Genomic DNA, 25,478 nt, shown 5'->3' with positions numbered 1-25,478 from the left:
TTATTATTATTATTATTATCATTATTAATAATAAAATAAAAATAAAACTCAATATGAATATAAATATTAATAATAATTACATGTAATCAAGTAATATATATTCATAATTTAAGGGTTTGGTTTAGCAACAAATAAAATGATTTATCAAATACGCAAAATCCGTATTGCGCAAGCCAAATTTAAAAACAAAAATGAAAGTATTTCATAGACGTGGTTTGCTAGAAAATAAGTGAAGACGTTTTTAAAATCTGCATCAAATATACATTCAGGGACACATAAAGCCATCTATGAGTAAAATTTGCCGTTGCCCTGCATTGTTATTATTATTATTTATAGGTCTCATAATGGTACTTATTAAAAAATAAAAATCAGTCTATTGTCTCTGTTTATACAGTACAATAAACACATCGTCGCTACTTTGAATATTTTTCGCCGTTTTTTATAATTCTTCAAAAGGAACATTGTCCATTGATTCTTTGGATGTACGGTACCGCACATATAAATGTGAAGAAATCAGTGAGCCTTGACATATTCCTTTCTTCCCCGCTTGAAAGGTGCAGGTAGTGCGGCGAGAAAGTTTTCCCCCCGCAGCCAGTAAGTGCCAGGCCGTGTCAAAAATGACATGCATCTCCCCGATTCCATGTCATGCCATGCGTGTGATGTGATGGGCGAATGAAGGCGCTTCCTGCAGAGACTCGTGGGGGGTCATTATTAAGCCTCTTAAATTAGCGCCAGCCTACTACTAAAACCCCGCTCCCTCCCTCACCGCGCTTTTGCAATTGCAAAACCCACAACTGCATTCACTGTGCCCCCCCCATATTTGAACCCCACACATCAGACTTGACAAAGAAAAGCATTTTCAAAGTTTACTTGCAGCAAACTCATTTCATCGTGTGATTGAATTGTACCTGTGCGGCACGACCCGTTTAAACTTGGAGTCACACATGGGCGCTTTGAGGAGCCATGCTGTTAGCTCTCCGTACACGCTGACAATTCCGTGTCCCGCCGCAATGCAATTTTCATGTCTCGCCGTCACGTGCACCTTTTTATACGGTTCAACTCACAAGCGCTGCCATTTAGATGGAAGCGTGTGAATGCTTAACTTGTATGACGTTGAATTCCGTGCTCCATTTTTATTTTTTATATATATATATATATATATATATATATATATATATATATATATATATATATATATATATATATATATATAAATATATAAATATATAAATATAAATTTTCTAGAATTGCAGCGCCAACGTTTGCGAATACGCCCTGAAAAAAATTCATCATAGATTGGTCATGGGTCCGGTCCGAACCATCCGTCGGTCCGGATTCGGACCACGGTCCGCCATTTGGTGATGCCTGCCCTGGACCATAATTTGCCCTCCCCGTTCTAATATACTCGTCACTTAAAATAGAATGGAAGTAAAGAGAAAACATGAGTGGTGTTAAAACAGACAAAAGTCTTGAGTGCGAAAGCGCCCAACCTCAATAGTTGAGAGAGACACCATTGCCAAAGTCATCGTTTCAACTCCCTTTGGCTTCTCTTTCCATCTTTTTGTGTGTACACCGCCAACGATCGCTGGCGTCACCCCCCAGCCCCCTTCCCCTCCTGCTGCCGCGTCGTGCGTATGTATATTTACAGGAGTGCGCATAACTGGTGTCTGGGGAAGAAGAAGAAGAAGCGGTGGGGACGGGAAACCATTAGGGGAATAAAGAGAGGTGCTGCCTCACAGCCGAGCTTCACAGGCCACTGGAGCAAATCAAATTGGTTCTTGTTCTGCGCCTCGCACACGTGCACACACACACACACACACACACACACACACAGACATTATATTCGGTGACAGTGCTGGAAGTGCAGGATGGCCTTTGGGACGTAGCCGCGCCGGCCGGGCATGTTTAGGCCGGCCCATGAGAGGATGCAGGCTTTGACCTCCGACTCTCTTGAGCCACAGGTGAGCTCATACAGGAAGCTTCACTATCGAGACAATTGTCACTGTTGGCGCCCTCGGGGGACCTCAACGTACTTGTGGATTGCTGCACGTGGACTAGGATTGAAGCATGGCCACCGGTTTTTTATTCGGAGCCATCACTTGATAGATTTTTTTTTTAGTCACAAATGTACTTTCAGCCATCAAAAATACAAAATGAGAACTTGAGCTAAGGCGGTGCTTCTCAAATAGTGGGGCGGGCGGCGGTGCCATTCTGAGAGGGGCGCATGTGACCCTGGGGAACATGCTTTTTTTCCCCGCCGTTCTACAATCAAGTGTAATTGCACATCCAGTCCAGTAGTTGGCAGTGGCGCTCTCCTTGTCTATTGTGTGCAGCGAGTATTAACTCGACGTTGTATATTGGTTTTGCAACGAAAATGATATTTATATTTGCTGCAGAGAGTGGGTGGTGGTGGGGGGTGCGAGTTGTTTTCTTTTTGCTTGCGGGGCGTCACAGAAAATAATTTAGAAGCACTGAGCTAAGAACTAAATTCGCATATCTTGACGCCTACTCAAAAACGGACTTCCCATGTTCCTCATGTAACTCAGTAATAGAGATGTTCAATTTTTTTTCAGACCGATACCAGGACGAGTCATTACTCTTGAGCAGGCGTCTTCGATCCTGTTCCTCGAGGGCAGCTGTCCTGCGTGTTTTCCATCTATGCCTGCTGCAACGCACCTGATTCAAATGATCAGGATCGTTATCGAGCTTCTGTAGACCTTGCCGATTATCTGATTATTTGAATCAGGTGTGTTTCAGCGAGGAGACTTGGAAAAACAGGCAGGACAGCGGCCCTCGAGGAACAGGATTGAGGACCCCTCTTGACCATCCGTAGCATTCCCAACAGTACTTGAGAAAACAGAATTTCAATGAACACAGTGACAGTTGATTGCAAACTTAGATCGTTTTGCCTTTCTGACTCACATGATGATTCACCAAATTGTCAAACGGCCGATAAAAAAGACTTATTTGATGTCAATTTTTTTTGTGTTAAGTATCAGTGGCTGGTATCGACATCGTTCACGGGTACCCGATATCTTGAAATAAGGCCATATTGACCCCTATACCGATACCTGTTATCGGCACTCGCCCGTTCCTCCTCAGTAAGCCACGCCCCTTAAAGGCACGCCTACAATAACATTACAGCTGAACACTGTTCAGCATGTATGGGCGGGAACTAAATGACATGCATGGCTGCCAGAATGTTATCCTGTGTCAATTACGTGGTTCTTCATTTTTTCATATGCCGGATAGGATGCAACGTCTGTAATGATAAGATTTATATTCATGCTGAGAGTGCATTAAAATCGAGCCATCAAAATGCATACATTTATCTGCAACCTATGGGAGGACGAAGTTGACCTGATAATTGTATCTGGCGTGACTTTCCGCAGGATATATCGGAAACCTAAATCCATCCCAAACTGGACCCAACCATACCGCTCGTTGCCAATGTATTGCTGTCATTCTTCTTTGCAAATTTTGCATCCCCGATCAACGCCACATCACCTGCGTAAATGGTGAATGTCGGCATATGGGTGTGAGGTTTAACAAGTAACGCTCCCGTTATTAATACCAGCCCAGGTAAAATGAATGTCATTTTTGACTGCTATACCCGTCAATGGCAGCGAATTAGTTGACCTGTTGTGTGTGTGTTTTTTTTTTTTTTTTTTTACTGTATATTACTGCGTGAAAGTGTTAAAGACTACAGATGGATTTTTTTCGTTGACCAGTTTTGCATGGGTGTAACATGGTGCCTATTATAAAGCTCCGTAACAGATTCTATGCTAGCAAATATATTTTAATCAATTAAAAAAAGTCAAACCTAAAATTATTTTTATATCTAAAGTAATCTAAATGAATTGTCTCACGCAATATCGAGCCAGGCATTCTGAATATGATGGTCATACATTGTCGATGACGTCTCCTTTGACAGTTTTAAGGCCTAATGGCAAAATCCATCTCGCTTGACTGCTGCTAATGCCTCATTTAGGGTCAAATTCTGTTCAGATTCTGCTTAATAATGTTCTGAATGAGATTTAAGTTATTAGTAAGATCATAGCAAAAGTGACAAATTGGCAGATTATGGCAGGTAAAGGCCACTAAAGCTTATGAAACATGAGGAGGAGCCCTTGTTAATTCTTTGGTTTCATTAGAAATACGTGGTAATAGCCGCAAAACCTTCGGCAACATCATGTTCACGGCCATCTATAACACGCCGATGCCTATAGGGCACTTTTCTTCCAAAGAATGGAAATGGGAAGATGAAGTGCACGCCATGCTTACCATTCATTCGTCTGCAAAGGATTAGCGCCACAAATCACTTGTGCGCAATTCATTAGATGGCCCGTAGAGAGCGTGCAGATGTGTGATGGATGCTTGTCTGCAAATGGACTGGTGCCTAATAGAAAAATGCACACACTTTAATTAAAGAGGGCCGGACAAGTGCATCTGCGCTGGAGTTGTTGGTTGTCTCTCGACATCTGCACAGTCAGCCTCGTAGATCACAGGGCTCGCAAAACATGCTGTATGGAGTGTCGGAATTGAAATATGCGCCGCACCGTCATTAATGATTCACAACGGGGAAGATTAACAAAAGCAAATTCAGGCATCGGAAAATGAGTGTGAGCGTTGTAACGATTAATATAATCGTCATAATGGTACATCGATTTGGTACGTATCTTGACGCATAGGGTGTAGTACGATTCTCGGAGGTAGGGCTGTGCCATTCATCGAAATTCAATTCCGATCACGATTATTACATTCAACGATTACAAAATTGGTGTAATCGTAAAAAAATATTATATACAGTATACATAACATTGTTAAAATAGTTCTCATTTTACAATGTCTAATACTATAAAGTGTGTATATTTGAGTTCAAATTTGAGCGTTCTTTTGAAATAGTTTATTTAAATGTTACGACAATTTTATGGCACATTTGAATGTAAGTAAACTCTAATGCTCTGTTTCTTTATACAACGATTATTTTTTTCACCGAAAAATAATCGTTTGAATAATCATAATTTCAATTATTACAAATATAATCATGATTATTATTATTATTTTTTTTTATAATCGAGCAGCCCGACATGCATGGTACATTTTAAGGTGAAACGATTGAATTCAGTTTGATTCAATTGGATTCTGTACAGCTCATTTGGGGAGGATATATATATATATATATATATATATGTGTGTATATATATATATATATATATATAAGGTTCAATACATACTTCGATACACGGTGTGTGATAAGATTCCAGGACGGTTTAAAGTGGAGCGATTCACTTTGTTTCAGTGGGATATTACGATTCGATTCGATATTGTACGGCTCAATTCAAGAACATATGATGCAACGTGTCTTGTCAATTTTCATACTGTTCAATTTATCTGTAAATATGGTGTTTCCTTCAAAGATATCTCTCTCCAATAAAAGTAAATTCAATCCATATCTTGATTCGAAAGAACGGTTTAATACTTTGTGTCTTGGAGCTCAAAACAGATTTTCTATTTCAAATGAGTTTTTATTACAACACTAATTAAGTCTATTCGGGATTGAGAAAATGAAGTAATTAAAGTAGAACATTGCAAAAATAATGAATGAAAAGTGAATGTTAGGATAATTAAAAATTCAGTAAATAAAAATTAAGTAAATAAAAATTTATTATAAAATCAAACAGTAAAGCAAAAAAAAAAATACAATACTGAAAGAAAAGTTTTTTTTAAATTGATAAATAATTCATCTTTGTGAATAAATACTGCTAAAATTAATAACAGTCCATTTCTATTTTGTCAAGCAGGTCACTCGGACGCCACAGAAGCCGTTGCAGCCTCTACTTTTGTCTGAGGACGTGCCATTAATGAAGAGCTCTTCAGCTAAATACATCTTTATTCCGCGATTAACGACGCTACTCCATGTGAGCGCTGACGTGAGAGGAGGCCCAGGCCCCTTCAGTGAAGTCCGAATCCTTAACAGCCACTCCGCCATCAATCAGGCCTTGTGTCCGGTAAGTGCCGCCAACATTTATGAAATATTCATCAGCTACTCGCTTGTGCTTTCCACTCAGCCCTAATCATTATGTGCGGGCGGCATTGTGTCACCTCTTCGCTTCCTACACTCACTTTAGCGAGGGGAAGCAAATTTGGGAATTCCTGCTATTATGCCAGCCGGACACTTTGCTATTATCGTGTCACTCACAGGTCTCTCCCGCCCATTTGGGGTGTTTTATTATGTTTACTGAGGTGACTTTGCAATTTAACTGTGCCGAGTTGGAGCTTCTAATTAAGGATGACCAAATTAAAAATATTTGAAAAATGATGTTAAATCTAAAGTTCATGGTCAAATATTTTAAGTGACGTAGTCTCCTTGCTCTTCATTTTAAATTCAGCCACTTATTTTCTCATGCAATTCAAATTCATTCTTGTTTCCATGATTGGATAAAATTGGCTGCAATTCTCCGCTGTGCCAGTAGACAGCGCTGTGGCGCCATCGACAGACAGTTTAGCAGTTTAGTCACGTCTTTCCGGCTTGCGCTGTTTTCTTGTCATTGATAAGCAGACTTAGAGGTGACTCGAGCGGGCTTAAAAAGCGCCCCAATGTTGTTGTGGCCATGTTGGCATTCGTGACTGCCCAATTTAAGCTAATGGATATCACCTTAGCATTGCTATTAGCATGCTGCTAACATATTCATATTCCTATATATATATATATATATATATATATATATATATATCTATATCTATATCTATATCTATAGAGAGAGAGAGAGAGAGAGAGAGAGAGAGAGAGAGAGAGAGAGAGAGAGAAAATTGTCATCGCACCTTAATAGAATTGAAAAAAAAAGAAAAAAGGAATGCGACCAGATGCATGCTATTATTTTGACGGCAAGGACCAGACAGGTTTGGCTAAACCTGAAAACTTTTTCAAGCAGTGTGAAGATTTTCTTTTGTATTTATTGACGATAATTTGGGGCATTTTTAGGCTATGAAAAAAAAATCCAACATAATTAAGTAATGTATTCTGTGTTTTTAACAGACGAGCCTTTCCCTCACTTTGTCACTCAAATCGAGTTTCTACTACATGAATAGCACTCGTAGACCGTAAATATAATTTTTCATAAAATAACGGAGGATTTGTTGTCCCCCAACAAACTGTTAATAGGCGAAAGTAATTCAGTCGGTTTTTCCATAATATGTACCTTAACGATAAATAAAGCTTTTACGTTGCCGACATTTTCCACTGCACGCCACACAAACGTCATGTAATACCCGCTGTTCTGTTTCTGCGCATGCCTGCTATTAACGTCAATGTCGAACAATGAATATGATGTACTCGTCACTCTCGTCAAGCAATCACCAAATGTTGGGACGTTCATCACCACCGTACTCAAACGCACCACATCCCCGGGTTGGCAAACGCAACGGAAGAATCCACCTTCCTTTTTTTTTTTTTTTTTTTTTTTCCCCTTCCTCCCCTCCTCCCCTATTTGCAATTCTTATTGCAGCGAGGAAGTTAATCTATCCGCGGCGATAACTCATTGGATGATACAGCTTAAGAGAACACGTCCTCAGTCGGCCGTCTTGCATTTTAAGCAGGGGCCTCGCTGCAAATTTCCCAAACACAACTGAGCTAACACCGATTTACCGCCCCAGTTTATATAAGTCAAATTAGGAATTCATAGACCTGGCGAAAAGGGATTAGAGCATTTATTTCAGGCAGGGAAGATGATCCTGTCATTAACGGTCGATACTTTCATCATCATTTAAAAACCGGAGGAATTTGCCCGCCGACGAGTCATGGGCGGATGTGGCTATCTGGTTGCCGCAGCTGGCTCGGCGTTATCTCGCCGCCGACCCGCTCGAGTCGCGCGAAAGCGGCGACCGGCGCCCATCAAACTCTCCGGATTAGGCTGTCAATCAGCGACACGTTACAATTCCTCCCAAATGTCACCGAGATCAGAGTCATTTCTTGGCTAATTGCGTCTCGTCTTTGCTTTTAATGTCGCCGCCGTTGAATGGTTTTTGTGACAAGATGGCGTCCGGGGGGGGGGGATAAAAAGAAGGGCTGCGCTTTTTGTTTAGCGACGGAAATGAGCGACTAAATGACTGCTCAAAGTTCAGAGGGCGTATCGCTGAAATGGCAGCAAACAAAAGGGGAGGAAACAGAGAAACGATCCCAATCTTGCCGTGCCGCGACATCAATTACACCAAATTCTCATTAGAAAGGGGTCGGCGTGCGCGTCGCTTTTATTCCGAAGATTGTTTCAGAGCCGAGCTATTTGGCGGGATTTTCTCCCCTCTGTGACACCTTCGTGTTCCTTTTACATGTCGTCGCTTTAGTGTAACGTGACAAATGCGGTGTCAGGCACTCTGTCCTCAGCAGTAGCCACAATGCACCCATTAATTTTCTCCGCTCTCAAACGTGCTTAAGGGAAGTATTATTAGCCATGTTTAATAAGCCAGGCAAACGCTAATTCCACTGCATGTCAAAGGCGGGGATTACATTTACATGACATGCAAAGATATCTTGAAAGGGACGACATGCACATAATGACTAAAAGGCAAAATCCAAACACGGGCAAAGGGTCCCATTCGACACATGGCTAAATCGCAACCGTGAAATGCCGACTGGCCAATCACAGCGCGGCACGGAACACAGGTCCAACATTTAGGATATATTTTTGCTCTTTCAAACGATAATTATGATTAAAATAAAATAAAGTGATATGGATTGTCTGTAGCGGTCAAAGCAGGGGTGGGCAAACTTTTTGATTGGCGGGCCACTATGGGTTCTAAAATTTGACAGAGGGGACCGGACCAGGAGCAAATGGATGGAGTGTTTCGGTAACCTCACCTCATCGGAGAAAAAAAAAAATACATTTAATTTGAAATGAAAGTGAACAAAAGCATTACAACAATATATATGTCTTTGAAAAACCACAGTATTTAGAAAATAAAACATTAACAAGGTTTATTCATTTAATTTTTTTCAAATTCGGCGGGCCGGATTAAAACGTTTAACGGGCCGCATGTGGCCCCCGGGCCGTAGTTTGCCCACGCCTGGGTCAACGGGTTCCACTCCTCAAATTACAGATAAATTAAAAGCTGTGGATAAAGCTATGTGATCGTCTGCATAGTCAGTTGCGCACCTTTTGTCTGCTCCGTGATGTACAGTGTTTGTGTTATTTGTAAAATAAGGGCGCGTTGTCGTTAGATAGTTAAATCATTTAATCCCAGCTATTTTCTTTTGAGAAAACCTCTCAATCCCAGCGTTTTTCTGGATTTTGACTGATTTTGCAAGGCCAACAAAATATTGTATTCTAATGCTATAAAAACACAGCACTATGACGCAAAAAAGGATAAGACGTTTAAATACGTCTTTGGGAGGCAGAGAACATTTTTGAAAAGGTGTATGCCTGTTTTATGGATTGAATGAGTTAATGTCTGCTTATTCTAGACACGGGCAATTATTCGAGTCTGACATAATAGTAATTGTAAAACAAACGTTTCGTGCTATAGTAGTAATGCTGTAACTGCACTCGAATGTATTATTTTGATATACATTAAAAAAAAAAAATTTAAATTGAATGAGCCCCATACGTTCACGTTAAAAGAATACAAATTGAAATGTAGCAAAAGTATGTTTCTGCTTTGTGTAGTAACGTCAGAATGGAATTTAACTGATGTTAGCCATGCTAGTTAGCTGCTTCGTAGCGAGTCCAAAGTATTTTTTTCACCCATTGTATCCACGCTAACTGTTGTAGTCGGTTACCAACATTCATTTGATGCCAGAGAGAACGGTGGCATGCTTCTAACTGTGGCATCCCGCCGCTATCAAGTCGCGCTAGCCGTTAGCTCAATGATACATAAAACTAGGCAACAATTTACTTGTATTATCTGGAAAATAATGTTAAATTGTTGTTAATTTGTTCATGAATCAAGCTGCTAAAACATAAACATGCAGCAAGCTAAACAATCTACTTTTATTTTGTTAAAAACAATGCTAAGCTATTGTTAGCTAGCTAATGGTGTTACCACCTACAGTAGTCACTTTACTCGCTCAAAAATTAACCAGCACAGATACAAAATATACTTATTACATTATCTTATTAATTTGTTGTCTGCATAGACAGTTTAATTCCTCAAAAACCAACAAGCACACTTTTTGTCTCCTCCGAAGTAAGCAATGGACGTGAACACAATACCAATGTGCGCATTTGAGTGTTTACATTTATTTCAGCTGTCATAAAAGCCCAAAACGTACTTGATGAATGCAGAAAGTTTCATGAGAAACACTTGACATTACGCACTTGCATCATTTTCTTTGCAAGGACGCATAAAAGAGCAGCCATTAAAACATCGTCCCGTCAACCCCCCCGCACCCCACATCGGCGAATCCAAACTCTGAATATACAAGAGAAAAGAAATAATGGGGGGCACAATAACAAACACTTAGCTGCCTTCCATTAGTGCACTTAACCTCCTCTTCATGGTGAGCAATCCCACTTTACATTTCCTTTTGGCTAAATGCGTGTCTCTAATTCACAAATGAAGGGGACGCTTGGAGTGGCCCTCCGTCTCCAATGTTGCAATTAACTTTGCCTGCTCGTTTCTTCCAGCTTAAGGTGTTTGAAAGTCATTAGCTTCCGCGCAACGGCGTCTTCTAGCCAAATTTAAGCCGGCGCCCCGTCTGTGTCGTTTATAATAAGAGTTGGAGGATAAAAGCGCGCTGGCGGTATGTTATTCAAAGACGAGTTAACGGAAGAGTCGAACGATTATCGTTTGTTTTCTTTCTGAAACATCCACCACTGCTTCGTTGGAAGACGGGATTGCTGATTCTGTCATTGTGACAGAGTAGTTTACGATTAGTATTACACACACGCAATAAAATCAGCCAAAGTTTAAGGGGGGAATGCAAAGTGTTGCAAAAGGGGTCGGACATTTATTGGAATCGAATGGGAAATTCCAGTAGAATGTGCAAGTAATAATATTTCCGAAAGTTGGGCACACGTTTACCATTATGAGAATGAATTGGAATTGACTCAAATATTGGGCATATTGTTCAAAATATACAAACATAATATACGTTACTTATTGCTGTTACCAGACTTGCAAAAAAAGATGTGAAAAATATGATGAAAATATAGTTTATGATGAACCCAATTTAAAGTACATTAAATTAAAAAATAAATTGGCTTTATTTATTTATTTATTTATTTTCTTACATACTAAACTATTCGACAGATTTGCTGTATACTCTGGCAGTGCTTGGTCAATATTTGCGAATATTTGGATTAAAAATAAAACAAAATGCAGACAAGGCATGTTGAACTTTGTATTTTTTTTTTTAATTTAAGAAGTATGGAATTTGTGAAAAACCAGCTTTGACAGAGGATGTTGTTTTTTTTTTAATTAATAAAACTAAAACCTTCTAATAATTAATTCAATTGATTAAAAAAAATTACAAAATGCGCTGACTAAATGTTATTCTGAACAAGGCTATTGAATTTTTTAATTAGTATTAAAAAAGAATGTTGATTTTTTTTTTTAGCAAAAAAATAGCCTTAGCAAGAATGTTATATTAAAAATAACACAATAAAATAATAAAAAAATAAATATATTTTTATAATAAAAAAAGAAAAAAAACTAAACAAAAAACAAACAAAAAAAGTAATATATTAGTTGATTGATCATTGCCCTCTGAGTCATTCTACTTCATGTCCTGATCATTTTAGCGCCGTGGTGACTTTGCCTTGGTAGTGTGTTTACCATGTAACTTTTTATTGTAATAAATAAAGTGTCAAAAGTGAGGACCTTGTAAAGGCAAAAAAAAAAAAAAAAAAAAAAGCAGTGGAGTACTATAATAAGCAACATCATGTGTTGTTTGTATTTGTGCTGACACGGTAGCCGTGCTAAATAATCAGCATATGTCAGGAATAAACTTGAATTAGGCGCGTAATGATGTCACTGGCACCCCACGCGCATCTTGTGCTGCCGTGCGCTCGGCTGCATGAGTGTCATCGCAACGGCAGCCGGTTGCATCCATAAGCAAAAAAAAAAAAGGCTGCATAATTGGTGACACGCGTGACACTGTGTGCTCTCTGTTGGCACTTTTCTTGCCCCCCCCCCACCCCTCTCGTCTCCCGTCTGCATGTTGCCCAAACTCCCTAATTACCGGGCTTTTTCAGCAGGGAGGCGACGGCGGGGAGGAAGGCGGCAGATTCTGTCAACTGACGCCTTGTTTCAGCCCGGAATCCCTGGAGTGAGTTTGGGGAGAGAGAGCCACAAAGAATGGTCATATCAACAAATCCTAATCAAAAGCTCCAAATTGTCAGCTGTCACACACTTTTTGTGATCCTTCATACCCGGCGCCTCAGCTGACCCGACCGCCAAATAATACCGAACAAATACACAAAAAACCTGCACGAATAACACAGGATGCTCTCATTCTCGTTTCGGCTTACCCGTGCAGGTTTTTCCCGCCAATATGTTTTCGTTCCTCTTTATATAGAGTTGACGTTCAATTCGGAATCCGGCGAAAAATACTTCCAAAGTCCGTCAAAATCGGAATAAGCCATCTTGGCAGGATTCACTCTTTGCATATTTACCTCTCCCATTTTTTTTCCATGACAAATGTTCAATTCCCCATTTTTTTTTTTTTTTCAGACTGATACCAGTCACCATTATGACCCGATACCAAGTCGTGATACCTCAAATACTTATGATGCATAAAATTTCAATTAAGGCAATGACAGATAATCGTAAACAAAGACCAGTTTATAGCTGGTATCGTAATCTTCACGGGTGCCCTTGAAGTACGTCTGGTATCATTCCGATACCATGCCGATACCAGCGGACCAATTCTGCACATAGTGTCTGTTCCTGTGCCTTTAAGGGGCGGGACCTGGTTGGGTGATGTTGGTGTGGATGTGCTCTGAGTCATTTTGTGTTTTCCTCGTGGAATAGTATTGTTTTTATTTTTTATGATTTCACGCTTTCAGTGTCCATTGTGCGCCTCACTCACCAAAGAAAGTGTATTTAAGTTACGCGGATTAGATTAAGAAGACGGCCCCAATTAAGTGACTCAGTAAACTGCAGTAACATTATCACATTTTTTTCACAGAGGATAAGAAAATATTCGGCTGTAAGTGTTGTTAAATTGTCAGTCTACATGTGCTGCTGCACAGTTAATTAATTAATTATTATTATTATTTTTTTTAATTACATGTGCTGCAATATCCACGCTGATAGCCCATCCATGGCGGTTTGCATTATATGTTCGTATCATTCTGGTGGACTTTCATGAGTTAAATTTCGCAACTCAAGACAAAGGATGAGCTGCGCTCGGAAATTGAGCGACCACTGTATTCCATTTTCATTTTTTTATTTCACTTTAATTTTTTATTTCATTTTCAAATGGCTAACTTATTTTTACACTTGCATAAAGGCAAATAAGGGTCAAAATGGTTGTCAAGTTTGACAATATAACAGATTTATTTTAATAGCCTGAAATGCTCACTTTTGTCTCGACAAAAAGAGGAAAAGAAAACCAAGCTTTTCCTGAACGGTCAAACTTGTCAGTGCAATCACTTCCAATACGACACGATTTTGGCGCGCCACTTTTTTTTTTGCTTTACCAAGTCAGCTTGGTGGCAAACAATGCTTATTTCAGTTTGCCCTCCCCGCCCCGCCCCACCCCGCCAACTTCCAACCCCCGCCACTTTCTTTTAGATGATCCCAAACTTGTGCTTCAGTTCAAGGGAGGATGGAAAGGCCGCGGTGGCTTTGATCGGCCGACTGTTACTAAGAAGCTTTCAGGGGGCTTTGAGGGGACCTAAAATGTTTTTTAAAAATGGACAGATCAAGAGCCAGCTGAAATTTGACGGTTCAGAGGCAGGTTAAAAAAGAGTCGGCGCGTTCCCATCGTATGTATCCCGTTCGTGCACGTAAGGCGATGCGAGATGACATAAATGAAATCTAAGAGCCGATTAGCGCTCAAGTTAAACCTTCACATGAGTTGGGAGGTAAAAACAATTCCAAACTACTTGGCTCCGTCATCGCATGAAGGCCAATTTGTAATGCTTCAAACACAAACAGCATAGAGATTAAGGGCCGATGCAGATTCCGATAATCGGGAGAATAAATTCCACTCGGACGATTTATTAAAGGGACAGTGTGCGACGATGAGGTTTTTCAATGTTCGTTATTTAAAAAAAAAAACCAAAAAACCCCACTTAATTTCAATATTTTTGGTGAAGCAATCATTGATTATTATACATAGGACGTGACGGGAGGCGGCCATGTTTTGCCACCAGCTTTCGTCTACTCATTTTAGCGAACATTGTTCCTCAACATCGTCACGACATCATGTGTGACAAACGTACAGTGATTTTGTCACCTGAGGCGATCACTCGAATTTGTGGTGACGTTTTGCTTGCGCCTCCGCTGAAGAAAAGCTGCTTGAAATCTATTGGTTCACCACAAGATGGCACTAAATTCTACACACGGTACCTTTAAAAAAAGTTATGAATAAAATTACTTTTTTGTCATAATGCTTACAACAATAAAGGATGAATAACAGGTAGAACACATGACTGCTTGATAATGCTTTGGATTTTATTATTTGTTTGATTTTAGAACGGATAGAAAAATAGGTAAAAATTGGCTGAGTTTGTTTGCAGATATTTTTTGGGGATGTTTTAATTAATTTAATTAATTAATTATCTTAATATTTATAGCTTGTTTTATGTGTAAAAAAAAAAAAGAAAAGAAAATGCAATTATTTATTTCTTTTTAAACTTTAAATATTTTTTTTTTCCGTTGTTGTATTGCGAGCCACTATTCAGAGAAATATGTTCGTTTGTTTTCCTCCCAAAAGCAGCACCAACTTGTCGTCAAGACTCCTGCAACTTTCCGATTTTAGAACGGATAGAAAAATAGGCAAAAATTGGCTGAGTTTTTTTGCAGATTTTTTTGGGGGGGTTTTAATTAATTTAATTAATTAATTATCTGACTATTTCAAACTTGTCAGACTTGTCTTGTGTGTGTAAAAATGTGAAAAAAGAAAATGCAATTTTCCATTTATTTATTTTTTTGTTTAAATATAATTTTTTATTGTTGTTGTATTGCGAGCCACTATTCAGAGAATTATGTTCCTTTGTTTCCCGCCCGAAAGCAGCACCACCTTGTCGTCAAGACACCTTCAACTTTCCGTTGTATGTATGTCGTATGTATTTATATGATATATTTATATATTGTAGTTTTTCCATCACATGCCTCCGACTCATGCATGTTTAATTTACACTTTAGTCGTGGGTGGAAAAATAAACCCTAAGAACAGAATGTTATTAGCGTCAAAAAATACCATCATCACTTAATTGCCATTTCATTTGTAATAAATTGCCGGAAAACATTTCTCTTTCAGTTAATAAGGAAACACGACCTCGTTAATGAAACAGGCTGGGCCCGCTAATGATAACTGTTATTTATTCGAATGCTACGCCAGGTTTATCTGTGTGCCGGCGCCGTGAACCCCATTCGCTTTGCCAATTAAGAGTGTTGATACTGCGGGATGCTCACCTGCAATTATGACATTTTAATGAGCCGCTGCGGATAGAACAAGGGCACGGCGAGGTCAGCCAGAGGCTGCAAAGCATTGGGGTTTTAATAGACACTTAAATGCTGTTAATTTAGCTCCCGCTAATGGGGGGGGAGGCAAGCGTGCAGAACGCCAGCTATGCTTTGAGGTGGGCTAAGAAGGCAAGATGAACACTCTTTCACAATTTAGTGACTTTGCCACTTTGTCGGCTCGTTATGGCAGGTCCATTCCTTTTTTATCCCATCAAGACTGTTGATGGGCTTGGGTGAAGGTTTGGCACCTGTCTGCGTGAAGAAAATGTGTCAGTAGGAGTGAGTACTGACTCCGTAGGGAACCATGATGTAAAGGAAGGAGTTGAATTTAGGATGCAGTGGATTAAAAAAAAAATAAAATAAGGTCCACATATTTAAGTTAAAATGTCGTGTTGTTTGTCTAGTAGAAAAAAAAAGTTGTGAATCTATCTGAGAACACTCGCACGGGTTGCCTTGCCAGGAATTTCTGGTGCCAACAATTTGTCATATTGTGATTTTCTTATGGGGGAAAAATTTCAGGGCAGCTGCAGAGATTTCCGGCAAGTACTGCCAAAGTTCCACGTGACAACAATCTCCCATATTCTTCATATACTTTGACGACGAGACTGAAACCTTTTTTTATGAGGAAAGACATTTACGTCTAGTTCAATAGGCAACATTAAAGCACCTGCAGGAATTTCTGGCAAGTACTGCCAATGTTCCACGTGACAACAATCTCCCATAGTCTTATTATACCTTGACTACATAACTGAAATCTTTTTTTTTTTTTTATGAGGAAAAACATTTACAACTAGTGCAACATTAAAGCACCTGCAGGTATTTCCGGCAAGTACTGCCAAAGTTCCACGTGACAACAATCTCCCATATTCTTCATATACCTTGACTACGAGACGGAAACTTTTTTTTATGAGGAAAAACATTTACGTTTAGTTCAATAGGCAACATTACAGCAGCGGCAGGAATTTCTGGCAAGTACTGCCAAAGTTCCACGTGACAACAATCTCCCATATTCTTCATATACCTTGACTACGAGACGGAAACTTTTTTTATGAGGAAAAACATTTACGTTTAGTTCAATAGGCAACATTAAAGCAGCCGCAGGAATTTGTGGCAAGTACTGCCAATGTTCCACGTGACAACAATCTCCCATATTCTTCATATACCTTGACTACGAGACTGAAACCTTTTTTTTTTTTTTTTACGAGGGAAAACATTTACGTTTAGTTCAATAGGCAACATTACAGCAGCGGCAGGAATTTCTGGCAAGTACTGCCAAAGTTCCACGTGACAACAATCTCCCATAATCTTCATATACCTTGACTACGAGACGGAAACTTTTTTTATGAGGAAAAACATTTACGTTTAGTTCAATAGGCAACATTACAGCAGCCGCAGGAATTTCTGGCAAGTACTGCCAATGTTCCACGTGACAACAATCTCCCATATTCTTCATATACCTTGACTACGAGACTGAAACTTTTTTTATGAGGAAAAACATTTACGTTTAGTTCAATAGGCAACATTACAGCAGCCGCAGGAATTTCTGGCATGTACTGCCAATGTTCCACGTGACAACAATCTCCCATATTCTTCATATACCTTGACTACGAGACTGAAACCTTTTTTTTTTTTTTTTTTTACGAGGGAAAACATTTACGTTTAGTTCAATAGGCAACATTACAGCAGCGGCAGGAATTTCTGGCAAGTACTGCCAAAGTTCCACGTGACAACAATCTCCCATATTCTTCATATACCTTGACTACGAGACGGAAACTTTTTTTTATGAGGAAAAACATTTACGTTTAGTTCAATAGGCAACATTACAGCAGCCGCAGGAATTTCTGGCAAGTACTGCCAAATTTCCATGTGACAACAATCTCCCATATTCTTCATATACCTTGACTACGAGACTGAAACCTTTTTTTTTTTTTTTTTTTACGAGGGAGAACATTTACGTTTAGTTCAATAGGCAACATTAAAGCAGCTGCAGGAATTTCTGGCTAATGTGACGACCTTCTACCGTGTTCTTCATGAGCATTTAATGATGCTGTATGGAGTCTCTGTGTTAGGCACTGCATACATGTCATTGGCCATTGATGTGTATCAGCTGCAGCGTACATCCGATGTCTTGACCGTGTTCATGCTACCGTAGTAAAATGCAGTGCCCGGACAACGCATTTATGCACCTTGCAAGTCGACGGGTTTTAAATGACACACCATATGCAGAGGGCAATATTATTCTCTCCAACCTATGCTGACTGACACGATCACAAAATATCAGTGTCTTGCAGTTTTACTAATGCATAATTTCAGGTGCTTAAGCGCCGTCCAAGAGTGGAGGATTTTTTTTTTTTTTAATGGGAAGACGACGGTCCCCGCTTTTAATGTCCCGCAAGAATGTGTTATGGCGCTGTAGCTCCCTTTCAGCCGCGGCCCTCCTGAATTCAAGCCGATTATGGATAACAACCACATTACAGAGCGATACATCAAAGTCCTAGCTTACTGCTCAGCGGGGAGCCACTCTGGCACATTTCAAAAAATCGACCCGTTCAAAAGCGCTCACTGGTTATGCATTCAGTGTGTCACACAGGAAAGTTTTCTCTCTGCGACCTCATTGCTGCCGCCATGTAGTTCCGCTGGTTTTGATGCAACAACAACAACAACAAAAAAATAATAATAACAATAGAATGAGGCAGGGAAAAGAACAAAGCGGCATAAACAAAGACTTGGAAGTGGAAGTATTAGAACAAAGAGTTTGAATAAAAAATGGATTCCGCTGCATGTTTTAACGTGAGGTTCGGGTGACAATTAGTGACGCTGATGAAGAAAAAAAATATACATACAGTACATTTCCATTTATTTTTTAAATTCTGTGATCATGTGCTGCAGAAAACCGGAATTATTTTCATGATGCATGTTTTTGTTGCTTTTTTAAAATTTATTTATTTATTTATTTTTTTTTTGCTTTGTTTTTTTCCGCATGTTTTTATTTGATTTTTTTCATGTTTTTCTGTCTCTTGTTCTTGTCTCCTCTACCTTGTGTCAGTCAATCAGCTCACTCCAGCCACTCGTGTCATGTCCAGATGTGCCTCATTGTCCTGTCAATTTATCAGTATGAATCCTTTTTTATTTTATTTATTTATTTATTTATTTTGAATGTTACTTTTGCTCTCTGCTTTTCCTTTGCTGCATTTAGTCCATTTTTAGAACCCCCGCCCCCAACAATTACCCCATGACAGGACCACTAACTATCTTATTTTATTCTCTTCTTCATTATTCTGCATGATCCCCTCAAGCTTGCCTTTATATATTTATTTTTAAAAAAGCACTATGGACGTGATTTTTGCTCTCGAGATATTCCAAAACGATTACTGTCTTGCTTTTGTGCTTGCGGTTTTAATTTAGAGGGCGATAATTTGCTTATGCAGGCCCCAGCTGATTAGAGCTCTTTGTTGCGCCAACACTATTTTTAATATTGTGTGAATGACCCACTGTGCTTGTTTAGAGCACTCAAAAATGAAAAAGATGGAGAGCGCCACGCAGACAGTGAGGGACATGGGATGAGATGGTGGGCGTGGCCGACAGCGAGGCTGTGTGTTTGTAAAAGCGCTGTCAAACACAAAACGATGAAAATCGAACATTTGAAAGGCGGCTGACTCTCTGACATTAGCACGCCGCTAATCGTTAGGTTGCCGCGTCGTTCGTCATTGAGCTTCTCTGGAGTTGAATGGAGGCGCGCTCGTTGGGGCCCATCATTACAACGGGGGGAATGGCTGTCCACTTCCCGCTGGGGAGAGGTGCCCTTTTGCTTTCACGCTTAAGCGCTAGTTGTTCACAAAATAACAGCATAGCTCGTGTTTGCCCCCCCCCCCAACTCATCCACACCCTCTTGGAGCACCTCTGGAGAAAGGATACGCCTCCAATTTCAACTTAAAAGCAGGCACGTGATGCTCCGCTAACAAGGGAAGTCATAATAGCGCTGAGGAAAATGGATGTCATCATACATCTGAATGCACAATTACATCTGTAAAGCACTCAATTTGATATCCCCCCCCCCCTCCCTCACAAAAACAAACCGGCGGCACACTAAGCGAAGTCAAACACAACCGGAGTCGACCACCCCTAATATCGTACAATTCGAAAGATTTGAGGAAAATTATGCAGTGCTTCTCAATTATTTTCTGTTATGCCGTCTCCGCGGAATGAGGGATGTAACGATATCCCAATATCGCGATATAAGATAATATCACGATATGAACCTCACATTACGATAATTGTCACGATATTGTGGGGAGGTTGGCGATTCCTTTTCATCTGGCACTTAGCGTGGGATTTTAACATAGGTGGCCCAAAACATGCCAAATTCAAATTAAAGCGCACGAAGAAACTAACCACTAGAGGGTGCTGGAACTGCACAAAGGAAAAATAACGTTAATTGATATTGTGACATGACAACGGTAATGTGGACATTTTAATCTCACGATAATGATGATATCGTTACATCCCTACGAGTTCACAAAAAACATTTTGAAGCCCTCCAACTCCGTCACAACTATAAATGGTATCATTTTGTATCCTAAATAACATTAAAGAAAAAAAAACATCAATCAAGTTGCAACAAAGAATAGCTTTATCAAAAGTATTTTTTTTTAGTCTCAAACAGAAAATATTTCAAGTGCAATTTTTTTGCCTAAAATTTTATATTTACTGTTGAGAGCCTGAATTTGCGAGGACAATTTTAAATTCAACAAGGTCTCCAAGCGATTAATCGATTATCAAAACGATTTTTTCGATTCATTTGATCATGAATTAGTTATTTATTTAGATCTATTGTTCAGCCCTATTAAAAACATATTTCCTCCATTGTATCTGATGAGAAAGTGTTGGCAAGCAGATGGTGTCCGACCTCGGAGTTTCCACTAAAAGCAAACCAAAAGCGCTTCTGTGAGTGAGCGTGAGGCCTCGCTGCGTGTCATCAATCTGTATTGCGAATAGCTCCCGAGGTGTTGTTTTTTTTTTTTTTTTTTCTTCCCTCTTCTCTCCCCATCAAGGTCTTATTCACTCGAGAGCTTCAGCAGATTAGCGCTCCACTGGTGTGCAATGGCTTCTCGGCGCACCGCTTCACGTCCAATTTGAAGTGTCTAAGAGCGTTCTTGTCGTTAGCGGTTACGCCACACTGTTTTTCACACTGAGCGAGTGTGACGTGAAAGACAAATAAAACCACATCAGCCCATGTTGATCTTCTCCAACACGCGGCCTCGGCATTCTGTCTTGGCGGACAGCAGTTTCGGAGGGGGGTGGGGGGGGGGTGGTTACGGATAGAGCTGCTTGCTAACGCTATTATTTACAAATGGCCCAAATGTCAACGCTCCTTTTGTACCTCTCGGCTTTTCTCGTTGAACGGTTTGCTGGCCTGAAAAGGCTGCACTTTAACAGAGAGGTGAGCCGCCGAGAGAAAAATATTTCTATCGCGCCGCCATCGGATCAATAGAGATGTGTTTACTTGTCCCGGCGGCGCCATGTTCACTCCATAATGATGATTATTAAACAGCCTGTTGACTGAGAGCTTTTGTCCGTCCTCTCGCCCGGCGGAGGGTCACACACTCCTGCTGTCAGGTTAGCGCGCTCAGCACCGGCCCGCGGCATCTGTCAAAATAGCAGGTTGGACTGGTCACCGGGAACCCCCCCAAACACACACACACACACACACCCTAAAACCTCTTTGCAGGACTAAAGCAACTCGGAGGGTCAATGAGATTGAATTAAGTTGAGAGGGGTCATTTTCACAACAAAACTCAGAAGCTCGATGGTTTGAAGGGCCTAGTTGGAGTCATTTGGTTTCTGGCGTGAAGAGAAAGATGCACTGTATTTGATATTCATGGCAGACATTTTGTAGGCTACATTTAGCTAGGATTTCTAAGCGGTTATGAGTACTGTGAAACCTGTCTAATCTCTTTTCAACCTCAGATCTGTTTCAATTTAAAATAATTTCTTCCCATAAAAAAATAATGGAAATTAAGCTGTATCCGTCACAAAAATCTCCGGTTTGTTCCACGCTGAGTCATATGGCGGTTTATTTGTTTATTTGTTTTTACTCTTTGCTATATATCACCATTACCATGTTTTTGTTGAAATGACAATAAAAATTGTTGCAAAATAATTAAAATACCCCCCCCCCTCACAAAAACATTTTGGATTGGTGAGTGAGTCACAGCTTGGGGGTCTTCAAAATAATTTAACTTTGCATTAGCTTGTCGTTTCACTACAGCAAGTGTATGCAAGGGACCTGGCACATGAAGAACACAAAGAAAATAAACCAAATATTCCTCCTAATTTTGGTTTTGGCCCAATTAACTTCACATGAATGAAGGTTTTAACACAAAATTTGTATTTTTAGCTTCATAAGTCATTTTTATGTTTGGGTTTTTTCCAGAACAAAAAAAAAAGTTTGCGAGTATAGTAAAAAAAAACAAACGTTTCTTTAAATAATAAATGCATGAATAAATTAATTAAAAATAAATAAATATATATAAGAAGAATAAATGCAAATGTGATGCAGCTGCAAAGATTGGCTGACTTTTATAATTTTGCCATTTCTTTTTCCATCATTCCATAAACTGAGATAATAATAATAATCCATTTATTTTTCTATTGTTAAGAATTCAATCATTGATTGTTGACAAATTGTGATGAAGCAATTCAAACGAAATGAAACGCCCTTATTGGCTGCTACCAGCATGAGCGCAGTTGAATTAATCACAACTAGTTTGCTTTCGAAACACGGAGATTTAGTCATATACGCCACGGTACTCTCCAATGCCTTTGTTTTTAAAACAAGATTCGCAAATAAAGCAGTTCGATAACCTCATAGCGGAATTTAGGTAGAAGGAAAGTGAGATGCTAGTTCTGGATTTTCGACAGAAATTTTCCAAGGGAGATTGTGTGTGTGGTGGTTGGAGGGGGGGGGGGGGGGGGGGTAAAACCCATTTGGAAGTTGTGCGCGTCCCCACAAACTACTGGTGTGTATTTTTCCATTCTTTCAGGTGAATGAACAGCGGCCTTTAGGTTTTAATGGATTTCTCGACGTCGAGTGACAGCGTTTGAATGGGCGGCTGCAAATGGGGAGGTAAAAGGGGCATTAGGAGTCGCCAAAGAGATGGGGGTTGGCCAACGACCGACGCCGTCGTCTGCATGTGACAGACGCGCTACACGATGAAACAAGCATCAATTTAGGGACTGAAACAACTTTGTGAGTTTAGAAATGAATCTTTGACACGCTTCAAAAGTAGACATTTTGAGTATAGGCATTTTCTGAAGCATCTAGCATGTACAGAATCATGAGCCCCGAGAACAAAATTCCACGAAGTGCCAATATAATACATTACAGTATATTATTGCTTCGATCCGGCAAATGAGCGTGATTTTCAGCAAACAACCAAGAATAGGTTAAAAAAAAAATCTATGAATATTCAATCGCTGTTTTTAAAGTAAGGCAAGAAAGCTTTCTTACTCAATGTGCTTCACATAATTAAAGGTACAGCGTCTAAAAACAAGTTAAAGACATATACAAGTAAAGTAAAGGAATATAAAGTAGATTAGTTCAAGAGCATAGTGTGCAAGAAACTAATTTTGAAAACATGATTTGAAAAAATCCTTTGAAAGAATTTCTGGGGGAGGGAGGCGCACATTGTTTTTAAACTTATATTTAAAAGCATTAACACATGGCTACTTTTTCCTTCTGTGCGCCGCATAACACCTGAATGCTTCTTCACCATGTTTACTTAGAAGTCCTGGCTCCACTAATTCACCCGATTCTTCAGAACCCTGCTCGGTTTATACCCAATCAGCATTTCTTGAATGTCTTCAGGACTCGAATCATTCTGTGATTTAAACAACAGTAGCATAACGATAATATGACGTTTTGGTTCCAACCCGAGCTGCGGCTGTTTGATACTCTTCTGAAAGTCGAACGGCGGTTTCCATGTCATCGTTCCAGTCGCAGGGCAACTCGTGGGTACGTTGACTGTTTGTTGGGTCAACAGTCATTGCGCTGATAAAACGCCCATTGCGATGTACCTTATATGGTGACGATGTCTCCTTGAGGGGAGAGGGGGGGGTGACATCTATAAGAGTTAAAAGCCTTATACTTGAAATAAACCATTTTAGGAACAAGCCCGTTCTTGGATGGAGCTGTAAGCTACGCCTTGATCTAAAATAAACATGTCACACCGCATGCGCCGGCGTTCAGCGCCGCCAGACGTCTGGATACCCCCCCCCAAACAGAAAGCGTACGACGATAAGCAAAAGACATCCATTGTTATTAATTTGTTATTTTCTCTTGTGTTTGCTCGCTGGCGAGATTATCACGCTGAACACACAGTCCCAATTCCATGGCAAACATTTGCAGTTAATCTGCTCGCCGGAGTGCCTCCTTTCCATAAAGCTGATCAAATTAAGATGCTCACGTCGACCGGACACTGTCGACCACTACGCGAATCGAGACGAATGCCATGCTGTTCCGGTAACGGAGCATCGTCACCGTGCGGGTTTATTTAATCCGCCCCTCCCGCATGTCTCAACATCCTCAGTCGGGCCTCTGAACCGGAATGGCCGCGCACAACGGCAAATACATCCAGCGTGCTTAGATGCGAGCGTAATCCTTTAATTGCTCCGCTGCGAAAGCCGTCTATAGCATATTCAACTATTCAATGCAGCCAGTTAATGGAAAGGCAGAAAGGGGTATCATGTTTTGCATAAAACCTTTAAAGCCAATGCTTTGCAAATGCGCTGTGCCCCCCCGCCCCTTTTTTTTTTTCCTCCCTCCATTTTTATCACAGCGACATACTCACATCTCTGGTAATCCTCTACCTTTTTTTCTGGGTTTGTGAGCATTTCTCTCGGAATGGGCGAGTGCGTTTTACTTTAAGGGAAAAGCATCGTTTGTAAAAATGGAAAATGGCAATTTTTGTCCCGGTTTTTAGGTCATCCGTACAAATCCAATAATTGGCAAGAAAACGACAATAAATGTATAACTGGGTGTAAGACCTCGTACGAGGCAGAAAAAAACCCCCACGTAATTCCCGGGATAGCATTTGTAGATACGCTCCGTGGACAGTGGTTCTCAAATATTCTACGCTAATGACCGATGTTAAAATGCACTAGCTTAGTCGGCCTAAAATGCGACAGATGTTTTATTCTTGAAAAGTGTATTTTTAAGGGATTAAATACAGGAAAATGGAAAAAAAACGTAAAAAATGAATTCACTTAAAATGCTCTGCACACAAAATGTAAAAATCTTACCTAAATATGAGTTTAAAAAAATATTAAATGCAGCGTGACTCGTGAGAATACTGTAATTTACGGACTATAAGACGCACTTGTGTATAAGAAGAGGAAGAAGAAAAAAACTTTATACAAGTCGCATCAGGCTATAAACCGCAGTTTTCGATTTTGAAAAAGATTAGTTTTTTACTGCATTTACAGAATGATTTTGTACTGTGAATGCACATAAAGGCACATTAACAGATTGTTAAAACGATGCCTTAGAACACAAAAACTACTTTGATAATTAAAACAGAACAAATAAAAAAAATGAATCGTAGCGTATTTTCTGAACTATAGAGCGCCCCTACTGGTAAAACAAAAAACACAGAAAAGCCGCACTGTTGTATTAGCCGCATGGTTCAAAAATCTAGGAAAAAGTTCGCGGCTTATAGTCCGAAGAATACGGATCCGATAATGGATGGATATTAAACTTTAAAAGTTAAATACAACTGAATTGCGCTTAGGCAGTGATTCTTTCACATACCACTAGAGGGAGCCACTGGCACTACACACATCACACT

General features: G+C 39.9%; 1 long non-coding RNA gene across 1 annotated transcript in view; it reads left to right on the top strand.

The window, feature by feature from the left end:
- The window catches only part of LOC148343011 (uncharacterized), a 129,563-nt gene that overhangs the window by 32,070 nt on the left and 72,015 nt on the right, over positions 1–25,478 (top strand). Inside the window, exon 2 of the long non-coding RNA XR_015839554.1 lies at positions 5,805–6,011. This is a non-coding gene — a long non-coding RNA (uncharacterized LOC148343011). The remainder of the gene's footprint in view (positions 1–5,804; positions 6,012–25,478) is intronic.

This window comes from Idiotropiscis lumnitzeri, chromosome 1 (assembly GCF_059441095.1).
Source record: "Idiotropiscis lumnitzeri isolate Australia: NSW breed Sydney's pygmy pipehorse chromosome 1, RoL_Ilum_1.0, whole genome shotgun sequence".
NCBI lineage: Eukaryota > Metazoa > Chordata > Actinopteri > Syngnathiformes > Syngnathidae > Idiotropiscis > Idiotropiscis lumnitzeri.
This window is presented reverse-complemented; position numbering and strand designations above follow the sequence as displayed.